The sequence below is a fragment of the Pipra filicauda genome, unplaced genomic scaffold (assembly GCF_003945595.2).
Source record: "Pipra filicauda isolate LSUMZ 115617 unplaced genomic scaffold, ASM394559v2 scaffold93_size3172892_pilon, whole genome shotgun sequence".
NCBI classification, from domain to species: domain Eukaryota; kingdom Metazoa; phylum Chordata; class Aves; order Passeriformes; family Pipridae; genus Pipra; species Pipra filicauda.
This window is the reverse complement of record NW_024105131.1, coordinates 818,131-832,858: the sequence shown is the minus strand read 5'-3', so window position 1 is coordinate 832,858 and position 14,728 is coordinate 818,131. Positions and strand designations below refer to the sequence as shown.

The 14,728-nt window shown below is 37.7% G+C and overlaps 1 long non-coding RNA gene across 2 annotated transcripts in view; it reads right to left on the bottom strand.

The window, feature by feature from the left end:
* Nucleotides 1-285: 285 nt before the first annotated feature.
* LOC113988402 overlaps nt 286-14,728 on the bottom strand; it is a 33,090-nt gene continuing 18,647 nt past the window's right edge. The window contains exons 4-5 of one of the 2 annotated variants that reach the window (XR_003540889.2): nt 14,268-14,395; nt 286-3,168 (exon numbers count right to left, since the gene is read on the bottom strand). This is a non-coding gene — a long non-coding RNA (uncharacterized LOC113988402). The remainder of the gene's footprint in view (nt 3,169-14,267; nt 14,396-14,728) is intronic. The other variant, XR_005567270.1, reaches the window with a different exon arrangement.

The following is a 14,728-nucleotide window of genomic DNA, read 5'->3' as shown; positions in this document are numbered from 1 at the left end:
TAAATACATCATGTTTTTCCTTTTTTATAGGATTACTTTAGAACAAACACATTGTGTTATGATCGGTAATAAAATTAATAAATCTCTGAAACAATTCACAGCTTTCTGATTTATTTCAATGGTCAATGCAACACCTTGTGTTCACATTGAGCTTTTTGAAAATTATATATGGCTATGTTGACAAGTTAATTTTTTCCATACCATCTCTTTCTCACTACCTAATGAGACTGAAGACACATATAGCTCAACTATTTTTCATAATGTACTTTCTGGAGTATTTAGCACTTATGTTTTATATCAATTTTTATTTTTAGTTATGAATTAGCACTTCAACCCTAAAATCCCTCTGACAAGAACTTGAATGTACATGTATTTTTCCAAGTGTCACAAATAACACATGCAAATGTGCATACAATGTACATGTTTGCTTGTCAAGGAGAGGAAGGAGGGTATATCAAAACATTTGGATCTTCATTTCACACAGGCATGCTGAAGTTTGGACATTTGTTCGAAGTCTATCCAAATGTATCTGAGTATTTTGGCTCTGGAAATCAATCGGAAATCTTGCAAGGTCAAACTTTCTCATGAGATTACCTCTAATACCTCTTCAGCTTCAGTCAGGCCAGTAAAAATACCACAAAATACTCTCTTGTCCACTCTTTCTCCCAGCTGAAAATGGAAAAGATGAGGAATGTGAAAATTAAACAATTAATCAAATTTTTTCCAACCCTCAGGAAAAGGCTTGGTTCAGTTCAAATTTTTTTTGCAAGGTTTCAGGTTTGCTCTTGTTTTATGCAAACTTGTTCACAGAGCCCAAGTCTGTATGCGAATTGCACTAATTCTCATGGTCAGAACTGCTCCTATAAACTTTAATGGGCTTAATGACAGCTCCACAGCCTTTCAGTTTCAGAGTACAGTGTTTACTAGGGGTTTCTATCCCCACATGCAACCACATTTCCACTTTTTTCCCACTTTCTGATATTTTTTCAAAATACTTTTTTTCAACAGCTCTCCTGACACATAAGGAAAACACTGATGTATAAATCTCTTTTAACTGTGCAGAGGCGTACTCAAGCCTATATACCACACAAATTATACTGTGCTGATGTGGAACTGAATGTGATACAGACATACTCTTCAGAAATGTTGCATGTCAGTGTACCGTACATGCTTTTTTCCCTGGTGATAATACCCTCATACACTATCTTATGATGAGAAGGAATTCCAGAAATGCTTTTGCTTTGATCCTGATACTGCAAAGATCTTCTTCAGAATAGGTGAGCTCCTGAATGTCTGTTCAGTTCCTAAAGCCTACATCTCGTGCAGGTTAGGAACAGTTTTAGATTATGCATCAAACAACATTTCTTAAAATGACTGTGAACTGTTACCTTAAAGTTACATGTAAACAAACCACACTGTAATAAACAAAACAAAAAAATAAAATAAATAATATATATTAACATGCAAATACAATTCACTATTGTAACTGAGGAAGGTTTTGAATAGCTGCTGATTGTCACAGAACAATGGTAGCACCAAATAGAAGGTTTCCAGGCAGAAATTCCTCTTTCTCTCTCTTCATTCTTCTTTACACTGGTAAGTAAAATGTCAAGGAAATTATTCCAAAACTAAGTTTTTGCCAAAGTGCTCTGTAATCAAAATAGAATAAAAATGCTCTTTTTGACCATTTCACAAGAAAGGACGTTAAAACCATGAAATTACACAAATTATATTATTGGATTGTTGTTTTTTTCTGTAAAGAAGATCATGATACAACAGATGAAAGGTCTGAAGTAATTAAGAAAAAAAATACAATTGCAAGTACAGATTTGTATTTTCCCTTTCTTTCAACAAATGTGAGAATGCCAAGCTTTGATTTCTGAAGGTGTCCATGTAGCAATATGCAAAACTTAACTTGTTTTTCTTTTAGATTTTAATGACATCTATTCATTTTCCCGCTTGAACTGAAAATAAAAAGGGTTGCACTTTTTCCAGTCATCTTGCTTCGTTCTGAACACCACTGTTAATTTTGCCTGGAGTTTGATGATTCCATTCTTTATAGTCCTCTCTACATCTCATAGAAAAACATATACACACTGTAACAAAAAAAGAAAGAAGAAAATCTTATCTCTATAAAAAGCCTTCATTTTTCCAAGAGGTGAATTGAATAGAAGGTGTTTTGGACACTCATGATACAAATAAAATGACTCGTACTGAAGTCATTGGCTGGCATGAGGCAAGTAACTTTACTGGGATTAGTCCCAGTTGCCTTTCAATTCAGCTCCCGAATTTCAGCTGCACTGAATTATTCCTGGTTAGACGAGGGAATAAAGTTATGGAAGAAAACGGATAATGTTATTTCAGCAGTCTAGAGAGATGTCCATCATTTGTTTTTAAAGTTACATTGATGTGTTTATTCAACATTGTCAAAGGTTTGAGTTTATTTCTTAATGGTGTGTTTACATGTCTTCAGCATTTTTTCTCTGTTCCCAAATTACCACTAAATGGCAATAGTGGTACTCAGTGAGTCTTCAATTTGTCAGAAAGACCAATGAGAACTAGTATCACACTAGAATTTGTACTTCCCCTGTGAACTAATTCAAGCTTACTCCTTAATGTTCCAAGTTTAACAGGGTGGATTTGAGATATTTGGTACTATGATTATGCTAGTAAAAAAGTTACAGTCAGGACATCAGTTTGAACAATTTCCCAGGATGATCTGTTAAATATAATTGTTAGAATATTTCCCAGTTTTGACATGAGACAATTAATACTCATTCTAATAATGCTAAGGGGTTAGCACAGGAGGAAGAAGCCCTCTTTTCCCAGGAGCAGCATGGACAAGGTTGTCCTTTCTGAGAAGGAAACATTTCTAGCAATCACAAGGTCTGCCATGGCATTTTTCACCGAGATTGAGATCTGGCCCATTTTCTCTGCTGTAGGGATCAATTGTCCATATGCACGGCAGGGAGTCCATGTGCCTGCTCAGGCTGCAGTGGTCAATGCAGGCAAAGATGGAACTTAAGTGAGTTGCCACGAAGAAAGACAAATCTTGAACTGCATTCTCCATCAGCAAAGACCAAGATATATCTGAATTGGACGTGTTTGGAAGCATAACGGCAGGTCCTCTATATGTCATTTGTTTGACCAGTGAGCTCCATATCTTTCCTTATGCAAGGAAACAAATTAATTATAGCAGATTAATCTTGAACTGATGGAAATAGGATTTCTTGCAAATGAAAAGTAAATCTGATAGTAGTTTTATACTTAAAACTTAATGGTATCTATACAAATGAGAATGCAATTACATAAAATAGCAATTAAGACGCTGATTAATTTTTTTATCCTAAAGACCTCTTTGTTACATTGTGTTAAGCAGTTACAAAATTCTTTTTCCAGTAGTTTGTGCATTCCTTGGCTACAATAAATAATTCTTTTTCTCCCTTTCTTATTTTTCTTTAAGGGAATTCCATAATTATGAGTGGTGCCGGATTTATAGCACTGGAGAAGGAAGACTTCAGCTTTATGGAAGGTAAGCCAGTGGGTGGCAAAAATGCAAATATACTTATGTTGCACTTCCACTTTTTAGCTTCACAAGGAAAAATGGTGTCTGGGACATTCTGGGTTTTGCACTTTGTTAAGAACTTCTACTATGCTCAAATACATCTTTCTATGCGTATAAGCATGTAAGAGAGTAGAGAATGGAAACATTTATGTACCCTTTTCATACGGTTTCCTTTTCTTTATTCAGTCAGAATGAGCATTTGCTGGTTCAGTGAGGGGACAGCAGAGGGGTTGTCTCTCGAAACCAATGGCTCTCTCACTAACTGGTGTTCAGGGAGTTGCATCAAAATTAAAAGATCACAGGTAGAAAGACCATGGGAACTCAGCATTGGTTCCTGGGTTGGATTGTAGGCAGGCTTTCTGCCACCAGAAGACAGTTTTTCTATTCTTTCCTGGAACTTCCCTCCCTTACTCCTTCTAGGAACCTGCACCACAAGAGTGGAAGGCAACTTTATAACTCATAACAATCTCAGCATTCGCCAGCTACTAAGGATTTAAACAGTGGCCCAGACGAATTAACTAACAGTCCTCCATCCAACAGTCCTCCATTTTGTAGTCCTCCATCCTCAAACCAAGTGCACAGAAGGAAGGGAGGGAGGGTTGGAGTTGAAGACAAAGGACAAGAAAGTAGAGTTGACACTTGTGTCTCTGCACCTGCAGGACAGCATGGCAACCTGGATCTTACACTGGGAACTGTACCAAACTACACCAGGAAAACTGAAATTTACATGATGGGAACAAAATACACAGGTGTAGGAACTGGACTAAAACCAGTTACATATTTCACTGGGTAATGTCAATGATAAATTACCAAATTTGGTAGCCAGATTTTACAGAAGTACGAATCTTCTATGCGTCCAGAAGAGAAGATTTAAAATGAAATGGGATACAATTGGTAGGAAATAATTACAAATTGTTGCCATTAGTAAAAACACAGTTTGAATCTGTTGTCTAAGCAGAAACATGCAATTTTTCAAAGTATAAATAGAGTTGGTGAAGTTCTGTGTCAACAAAAGGGCAAAAATGGTTTAAGAGAAGTTAATAGAAAGGTCATAGTTCAGTGCCAGTCATTTCAAGTCAGACTTTTCTGACTGCACATCAGATGAATACAGACTGCTCCAGTTTCAAGCTAATTGGTTTGGGATTTTCCAGTGCTCCTTGCTGCTTGATCAGGAACACATGAGACCATAGAAGTGTCAAAGGATATCATTGGCAATACCCCAGTAGCAAATCTTTCTTCTTTTCTTGCATGGCCCACTTAATTGAACACTCATATCAGTGGCAGATTCATTGCAAAATACGTTTTTCATTTGTATGCCCTTTTTATGAAAGCTGTAAAGTTATATGCTTAAAAGACTTTGGCTAAAAATTTTGTGAAAATGCATAACATTTACTTTTCCTATGCTTGGGGTGGAGTAAGTGGTTCACATTTGTGAATATCCTTGAATAAAATGCATTTTTATTAGCATTTCTATTTACAAGCTATTACCAGATGTCTGATTTAAAAGGCATTTTTGAAAGATTAAATTCAAAATACCTGATATACTCATGCATATGAGGGGGTCCAACAAGTCACATAAGATGCATTAGGGAATACTGAAAACAAGGCTGACTGATGAATTATTTTTCCTTACTTTTACCTTTTTATGTCAATCTGAGGGTGTCTTCAGTACATTACAGAGGCCTTCTGCCCACCAGTGGGTGTTTAGAACAATGGCACTATCTGAAGTAGTCCAAGCTGACAAAACAACAAGGGCCGAAACCTGATCCTCTGTTTTTTATGGAAGAAAAATTCCCACTGATGTCAATGAGAGTTTTGCCTAACAACAAAATCAAGAAATTGCCCCCAAATGATATCTCCAAAGGAGGCTTTACTTATGTCATACAGCTGTATCTCATGAGCCAGCACTCCAGGATTCCATTATTCTTCTCCCAATTGTTAGTGAAATTACTAAGCAAGCCAAAATATAATACCTCTGCTCTGGGAAGTGAGGCTAAAATGTGCGCTGCATATTCTGCATGTACATATAGAGCTTACAGTCAAATCATTATTCTCAGAATAAAAGTTACAGTAACAGGCCACCATGATTGCTACAGTAAAATGAAGGGAATTCACAACAGGGTTATCAAAGTGATATAGCACCATAAAAGTTAGCAATGAAAGGACCTATGGTTGGATCCAAAAATACTTAGGCCCCTGAAAAGGGTTTGTATTGGGTTTTTTTTCAATTCAGTTCATTTTATCCAGTGACTTCTTGATATAATATACAGGAATAGTTCTCTGAAAGTACAGGTTAAGAGTCCAGGACTCCCCTCCTTCAGGAAATTGCCCAGATCTCCCTCTTTTTCTCCGGCCAATGAAGCTTGGATCTCTTTTTTGCATTTACTTTGACAAAATGGACTAAGTTCACCTCCCTCTGCTTCCCCACAGCCAAGGTTTAAGGCACTCAAGGGCAGATACGAATCTTCATGTCCTTAAGAGGGCCTGAATCTGGATTTCCTACACCTTCATGGTGAAGGCTCACACCAATACATTATTATATAGAGGAGGATGGGGAGGGTGTCTTTATGCTCTAGCTTTATAATGAAGGTGGCACCCACAAACAAATTTTGTGAGGAATGCCTTTGTTAGTACATTTTGAGTGGGTCCTGCTCTGTAGATGAAGTCTCTCAGCATGCTTTGGTGAGTAGGTGGCTAAGTTCTGAACCCCAGATGAGCTTTGTTTACTGGGGTAGTCTTCTCTCACATACTCCATTTCTGTCCCTTACCATCCCTGACCCATGTATCAATGTGGAGTGCAAAATGGCATCAGCAGCTCAACAACAAAACTCAAAGATGAGTCCCTCGTTCCAGTAAAGCCATGAAGCCTTGGTGAATAAGCCCGTGGACATATATATGTATACTCTCTTTTTAATAAATTTTGCTCCAAAAATGGGAAATGTTAAGCCACTATGCCCCGTGCAATGCCTGCCACATGAGGTCTTCCTTTCCAATATCCCCCCCCCGGTACCAACACATTTATAATGAAGTGTGTTCTGGGCCATGCAATCTGCACATTGGTGTTTCAACGAGCAAAGTACTGAATGCGGGTTATGGAGAATGTAGCCAGGTTGAGCAATGAGATTGCTGAGCAATGACATGTGGGTTTTTTTCTGATCTTCACTTCTTCTGGCATCACCAGCTAGAATAACATCAAAATACAAGTATATGTCAAAAGCATGAAAGAAATGGAAAAGCAAGAATTTTTTTCAAAGGTTATTGAAAATTCACCTTGGAAATGTGGGGACTTGAATACCAGGATGTACATCAGAAATAGGTTATCATCATGAGATAGAAATCCTGTAAGGAATATAACTTTAGCAATCTCTTTTTATGTTCCTTTATTGTCTCCAGTGGTCAGTGTTGATACTTGCTGAGCTGGTCTCAAGCTGTGCGTGATAAAGGTCTGACAGCTCAGTGACGTTCACCGTATGGTCCATCCACATGCCAATCAGCTATGTGGGAGCTACCACTTTGATGGCCTCTGAGTCTCCATTTTAGTAATCAGGATATGTCATTATGGATTAAAGCATGGTATTTTATTCATTTCAGCAGTTGAATGGGCTGCTGCCACAGTAATGCTGGCATCTTCCAGGTCAGGAGGTAGGCTGTATTGGCACAGTCCAAAGAGCACACACACATCTCCCACACAAACATGTTCAGCGTTACTGTGAGGCCATCCTTGTAGAGAAGTCCAATAAGACTTTCTGGTGTATCAACCATTAATCATAGTTTTATGTCATCAAACTTAGTGAGGGTACACTCTTCCTCATCATCTAGATCTTTAATAAAGATTTTCTCTTCATAGGGTGAAAAAACCTTGCAATTTTTCAAGCTGTCACCTGATTCTAATGTTCTATTGGTGAGTTCTCAACAACGGCACAGGTTTAAAATAAGTTGCTAGTTAAAGTTAGGTATCTGCCAAACAGAAAAAGCAATTAGTATACAGAGTTATGTTTTTCAAATTGATGCAGAAATTTCCCTGGCATTGAAATGAACATCAAAAGTGCTGCCAGTTAACGTGATCAAATTGGTCTTCTAAAGATGAAGTAACAACACATATTTCACCTTCACCATGCTTCTTTCACAATATGTTTCTTGCAGGAAAACAACTTTTGTCAGCCTTCTGGAGTCAATGACCATATACTGCAGCAGGCCTGGGTGACAGCCAGAAAGTGATTGTCTTTGGAGGATCATGGGTAATGCCTTGCTAATTAACTATAATGGTAACCTGGTAATGTTTAATAGTGGGTTAGGCATTGCTTTCCCCTCTCTCAGATGTTATTCGTTCAAGGAGAAAAAATATTTGTAAGGTGATTTCACTTGTGGTTTCAACATATTCTAAATGAACAATCTTTGTTCTCTCACAAATGGTATTGTGTTGGATAACACAGTTGACAAGGTTTCATAAATCCTTTTCCAAGTTCAGTTTAATTGCAATTCAATATTATTTTGTTTCTATTAACCCAGGTAAATAAATAGAGTGAACTGGCAATTTTGAACTGTGATCTATGGCACGGTCCCCAGTGTATTGGCTCATACAAAATTCTTGCAGATCACAAATCTGCAAGAAACATGTTTGTGTCTTCCAACAAAATGTCATCAAACCTCTGAAGGAATCCATATTTATACTTTGCATGGTGAGTTACAGCTCCACATTAAAAGCAGGCAGACTCTAAAGCAGCAGGTTTGAAACAGGGAGAGGGAAGAATCCTCCTACAAACCTTGCTCTTTCCAAGTACTAGAATCGTAACATATTTAAATTAATTTATTTTAACGAAAGCAATTATCCTATTTTTTTCCATTCTTTCTGCTTTCCACACAATTACTGTCTTATTTACTATAAGATGATCTTCTGTGCTTTTCCTCCACTACCTAATACCCTAGTTCTCTGATAATACAAGGTGTACTTTACAACTCATTTTATCTCTCTGTGGTGAAATCCCCTTTCAATCCATAACAGTAAATACTCACTATAAAATTTAGCAGATTATGGTGAGATCCTCTATCAAAGAAATTCTAAAAAACCTCAGCTATTACAGGATAAATAACTGCTTAAAATATACAAAGCAAAGATTGAGGCTAAGAGGTCACTCTTCATAGAAGTATATCTCTGTCATCCTATATTAAACTGTTCTGAAATCTGCTCTGTGTAAATCTGCATTTACACAGGAACTGAACGAACAAGAAGGCAGCAATACTATCACTACTTGCAGATCATATAAAATAAACCAGAGTAGCCATTGTCAGGATAAATGCAAAGAATTACAGAAGAATCTTCTAGGGTTAAGGGAGAAAATAGAATTTGAAGTTTACTTGACAAGTGTAAAGTAATGCACACAGGCAAAAAAATACCCTATGGTATATTTGTTTATTTATTAATTTCCAGGATTAAGGAAACTAGTTCTGGAGTAATGGTGAATAATTACCTACAAAAATAGGGTAATGCTAAGTAGAGACCAGTAAGACAGGTAGAATGTCAGGAAATATTAGGCAGGAAACAGAACAAAATACATCAATATGATCCATGCAGTACATATGTGTTGAATACAACATGCAGTTCAGTTTTTCAGAGGATATAATAGAAATAGAGAAAATACAGACAAAAGAATCAGAGTGATTAGATTGAAACAGATTTCATATGTGGACAGATTAGGAGTAGTAGGACACTTCTAATCCTGGACAAGAATCCTGAAGCATCAGAGAACAGTTGGATGGGCAGAGCTAGCGGGGTACATTAATTCACTAGCCTAGACAAACGCATAGAAGACATCAGGTTTCAGGGGGAAACCTCTGGCACGTGGAGACTGTAATTTGTTGCCTACCAGAAGCTGGGAGAATATAACAAGGTAAGATAATACTTGCTTGGTCTTGCGTTATTCTTTAAGTAACTTGTCTCAGGCATCACTCTTTGGTGGTATTAAGCCAGATGGTCTGGCCTTGTGTGGTAGTTTATCTCCTCTTAAGATCTTTTTAGGTAAGATTCACTTCATCTCCCTTTGGATAAGGGTTTCTAAAGTGAAGAAACCTACACCTGAAGTTGTCACCAAAGGCTCTCATTATGCTGAGAATCGGACGTTTTCAGGACATGATTCATGCAAACTAGTTTAGACACTATTGTGGTTAAACTCCAGCCAGCATCCAAGCCCCAGGCAGCTGCTCGCTCCCTCCCCTAACAGCAAGATCGAGAAGAGAATTTGAAGGGAAAAAGATAGAAAAATCACAAATTGAGATAAAGACAGCTTTGTAGGGAAAGCAAAAGCCATGCACACAAGCAAAGCAAAATAAGGAATTAACTCCTGCTTCCCATGGGCAGCCAGGTGTTCAGCCACCTCCAGGAGAGCAGGGCCCCATCACGTGTGACGGTTACTTGGGAAGACAAACACCATCACTCCAAACATCCCCCTTTCTCCTTCTTCTCCCCACTTTATATACTCAGCATGATGATATATGGCATGGAATATCCCTTTGGTCAGGTGGGGTCACCTGTCCTGGCTGTCCTGGCTGTCTCCTCCCAGCTTCCCACACAACTTCCTTGCCAGCATGTCAGTACAGAAAGCAGAAAAGGCCTTGGCTCTGTGTAAGCACTGCTCAGCAATAACAAAACCTTCTCTATATTATCTATCCTGTGTTCAGCACAAATCCAAAACACAGTCCCACAATAGCCACTGTGAAGAAAATTAACTCTACCCCACCCAAAACCAGCACAGACATCTACCTCAGAATGAGATGAATCATACTCTACAAATGTTTGTTTCTCTCCATCGACTACAAAGGCAGCCAGAAGTGATTATTTTTATTGTAGATGTTTATACTGAGTCAGATGAATTTCATCCATTTTATTTTTTTTGTCCTCTGCTATCAGAAGAAAACTGGTTAAGACTGAAGCAGAGCAGAAACGAGGCCAATTAAGCACTGCAGATGCACATTCATGGCAATTACCCACACCACATTATGAACTATGACTTCCAGGGATTCAGAAGAGAGGCAAATGGGCTCATATGGCACAATTCTTTTTATGGTTTAACCATGCTAAGCAGCTAAGTACCATACAGCCATTCACTCACACTCCCACAGCAGGATGGAGGGGAGAATCAGAAGGGTAAAAGCGAGAAAACACGTGTGTTGAGGTAAAGGCAGTTTAATTATTTGAAAAAATGGAGGAGAAAAATTGACAACCAAAAAACACATGTGATACAAAAGAAAAATAATTGCTCGCTACCAACCTACTGATGCCCAGCCAGTTCCTTAGTAATGGCAACCCCCACAAAACCTCCATCCCCCAGCTTTTATTGCCGAGGGTGACACCACATGGTCTGGAATATCCCCTTGGTCAGTTGGGGTTGTCCAGCTGTGTTCCCTCTCAGCTTCTTGCACATGCACTCACTGGTGGAGCAGTTTGAGAAGCAGAAAAGACCTTGACTCTGTGTAATCACTCAACAGCAACCAAAACATCCCAGTGCTATCAACACTGTTTTCATCACAAATCCAAAACATAGCCCTCCACAATCTTCTATGAATAAATTTAACTCTCTCCCAGCCAAACTCAGTACAAATCAGAATAAGGAAAACCTCCTGTAGGTACCATCTCCACAATGCTTGAGTGAAAATTTTTAACTGCATTCCTGGTCAGGATATCTATGGTATAAGGAAGCTCTTCCTAGGATTTCTCCAATAGGTATTGGTGAAAAGATGAGAGTGGTCCATTCTGGCAAAGTCTGTCAGTTAGTACTGATGGCAAGTTGAGTTATATATATATATATATATATATATATATATATATATATATATATATAAACAATATACCTAAACTGCAGAGAAGTGAGAAGACTTTCTTGCTGTCAGTTCAGGCAGATAACTCCTAGGGTTTGCTTTTCACATGGCAACTACAAGTAAAACTGCCTGCACATACATTGTCAACATACAGGCAAAAAGCTGTCAAAACATTGTATCATGCACATTTAAATGCAAACAATCAAAATTTCCCAAGTGCTAGACTGTCCTCTGTTTTAAGCAAAACACTCCACTAAAATCATTGTGGTTCTGCTTAAAAACACAAGAGTAAGGTCAGGTACGCAGAATTTCCACCTTCAGTGATGGTCCAAATTTCTCCTGTGCCTGAGTTCAAGGCAAAAAAGATGTGCTGTTTCTTCTGGTTTGGATTAAAAAATGAAAAATAAATATTTTTCATGGAGTCTTACAGGGATTTTGGCCTTCCTGAATCACACTGCATCTGGATTTCTCCACCCTTTTGTTTAGGTAGGAGACTCAAATGGAACTCACTAGCACAACCTTTGGCATCTCCAAAGCCTTGGCAAACTGTTTAGGCTAAATAGGTCAACAGGGTGGAGATAGCTCCTAAAGCATAAAACTGTTCTTGAAAGTTGAAACATCACCAGCTATTTCTATCAACATGTAGGTTAAGATCAGATTCTCATGAAGCATAAGAAAAACCTGTTTTGCCAATGTCCCTTTGGATTGACATAGGTCAGCAATCCTGAATTAGAGAGAGGTGGTGGAAAAGTCTTGCCTGTTGCAGCCCCAAAACAAACTTTAAGAGGTTTAAAAGGAGGAACTATGAACGATAAGGAGCGTGTTCTGGACTGTAGTGTTGGCTGCACCACTAGAGGCAGAGAGGCAAAGGCAAAAGAGGTGTGGCTGAGCCCCGTAGACATGTATGATGTGACTCCAATGTTTATGGAAAGAGAACCACAGCCAAATATTTGGAACCTGATGAGCATTCTCAGCTACAAATAGCAGTTATTTCAACAAGCAAATAGCCTTCATACTAGATTCTCTGGACCTTAGGTTCCTCTGTGTCCTGTCTTATTTCCTCATTCAGAATCTTCTTCCATCACTTACACTTTGTAAAAAACATACCACAAATGCTTTCAATATATCAAACTAAGAAATTTCCAGATGCAAGGTGGTAGGAGCAAAACAGATAACCTACTCCTTCCTCCATCTTTAACATTATTCTTACATTAATCATACAAAAAAAAAAATGTTTTTTGAGCAAATTACAATTTTGGTATTTACATGCTACAAGGTAGTGATAAACCAAATCATCATCTATGTCAGCAAAATAGCACCTGAGGGTAAATGACATCTGAGTAAACTTGCTCCTAAAGCGTCATTCATCCCAAATGCCTCTTAGTTTTAATGAGCAGAACAAGGACTATAAGGCTACTGCCCAAATTTCTTCTAACTAAGTCGTGTTAAATCAGGCTCATCAAAAAGCTCTTTGGACATAAAACCACAATCTTTGTTCATCAGGCACTGCGTGGTCACATGATGTCTTAGTTTCATACAGTTTCCTAAAAACTACAACATTCAGATATTCAACTAGGAGCCTATTTTAACAAAGGAGACAAACACAGATTATTTAAAATATTTATGTTTTAAATTATTAGCACAACAGAAAACACAGGTCAGTGATATCTGTCTACATATAAATGCAAGTGTGTGTTTGTTTGAGAACATATTAATAGTTAAAAGGAATAATTATGGGAGGGTCATTTTGTTTTAAAATGGCACATGGCTGGATATTCATACAAAATTTGGGATGTTCATGGGCACTAAAGAATGAAGAAACTGACATTGCTGGTATTGTTTATACTTTCAATTTCATCCAACAAACATTTAACAAACATTTACTTTTTTTTATTTTAAAGTCTCTATTGCTTTTTTGTCTAGAATTCTGCTGAGTTTATATACTCAGACTTAACTTTGTTCACCTCATTTGGTTCACTCATGATTTCAGTGCTGTCACATGTAGAGAATTTTGCATTGGCTGCACATGTTTATATAAATGGGTTTATATTTTTAAACTAGCAGTATACTACTAAATTATGTGAAAAGTCCCAGCACATAAACTGCTGTCTGAGTACATGTGTCTATAAGTCCCAGTAGAACATGAAAAGTGGCTAACTTCCCAATATATAGACACATACCAATTTTGTGTACTCAATACATTTGCACTAAGAGTTAGATTTTCCACTCTAATGGGTCTATATTTGAAAATGGTAAAGGAAACGGCTAAAAAAAAGGGGGGGGAAGAAAAAGAAAAGCTGATTGTAATTCCTTAATCCCAGGGGATGTGAATTTATAAATAGGTCCTTTTATTTTCCACTGGATGAACAGCCTTGGCAAACATATCTCAGTACTAGCCTGCTCCACTCTTCACGTATGGCAAATGGCTTTCATTTATTTCAAAGGTGAAAACATGACCAATGCACAAAATGCTTCCATAATGCCATGAACTTTCTGCAGGCAGAGGATTCCATTGCTGCAGAAAAACCTCTGCTGCTTGTTCCACTAATTTTAAAATCACTTCATACTACATAAGCAGACAGAAGGATTTAGCCAAGTCTGTTCTAGGTAAAGCATTGAATACCAGAGTGAGCTGAGGTTACATGTTACTAGGATAAATAGAGACATATTCTCAGCTGGCATAAGCCAATCCAAAAGCTACATTCATTTAAATTATCAGAGTATCTGATTTTTTTTAATGGATATTATGTCCATTGAAAAAATGGAAAACTTAATCAACTGAGTCCTTGTACAACATCTTGTGATCAGATTGTAAAAAAAATGCAATTTAGGAAATGTACTCCCCAACACTGAATCATACTGTAAGGACATTAATGGATGTAGCTCTTACTTTTAACTGCATGCAAGACACAGAGGATATGCTGTATCATGCAACAGGAGAGATGTCTAGTTCCAGTCACAGGTTCTGATGCAGGGTTTCACAGTCCTCCATTACAGCACTGGAAAAGAGTTTATTTCCTGAGTGGAAGAGACAGGAAAAACTGTTGAGTTCATGAAAATGCAAGAGAAAATGGCATTTTAGGGAGTTTTGGCCAAATACTGTGACTAGATCCTTTTGCTGAGACCATCTGGGGCATTTTGGCCATTAGAGCAATGACTAACTGTTCTAAACTTTTTAAAATATATTTGCAGTACTATAACCAACACAAGTATTATTGTTCTTCCATTCTCAACATTGCCATCAAAAATGGGCATCTTTTAAACTTAAATCTGATGTCTGATTATTTGGCACGTTAGGTCCTGGTCAAAGCATTAGCACAGTCTTAAAATTACCAATAGCATTTGCTCTCT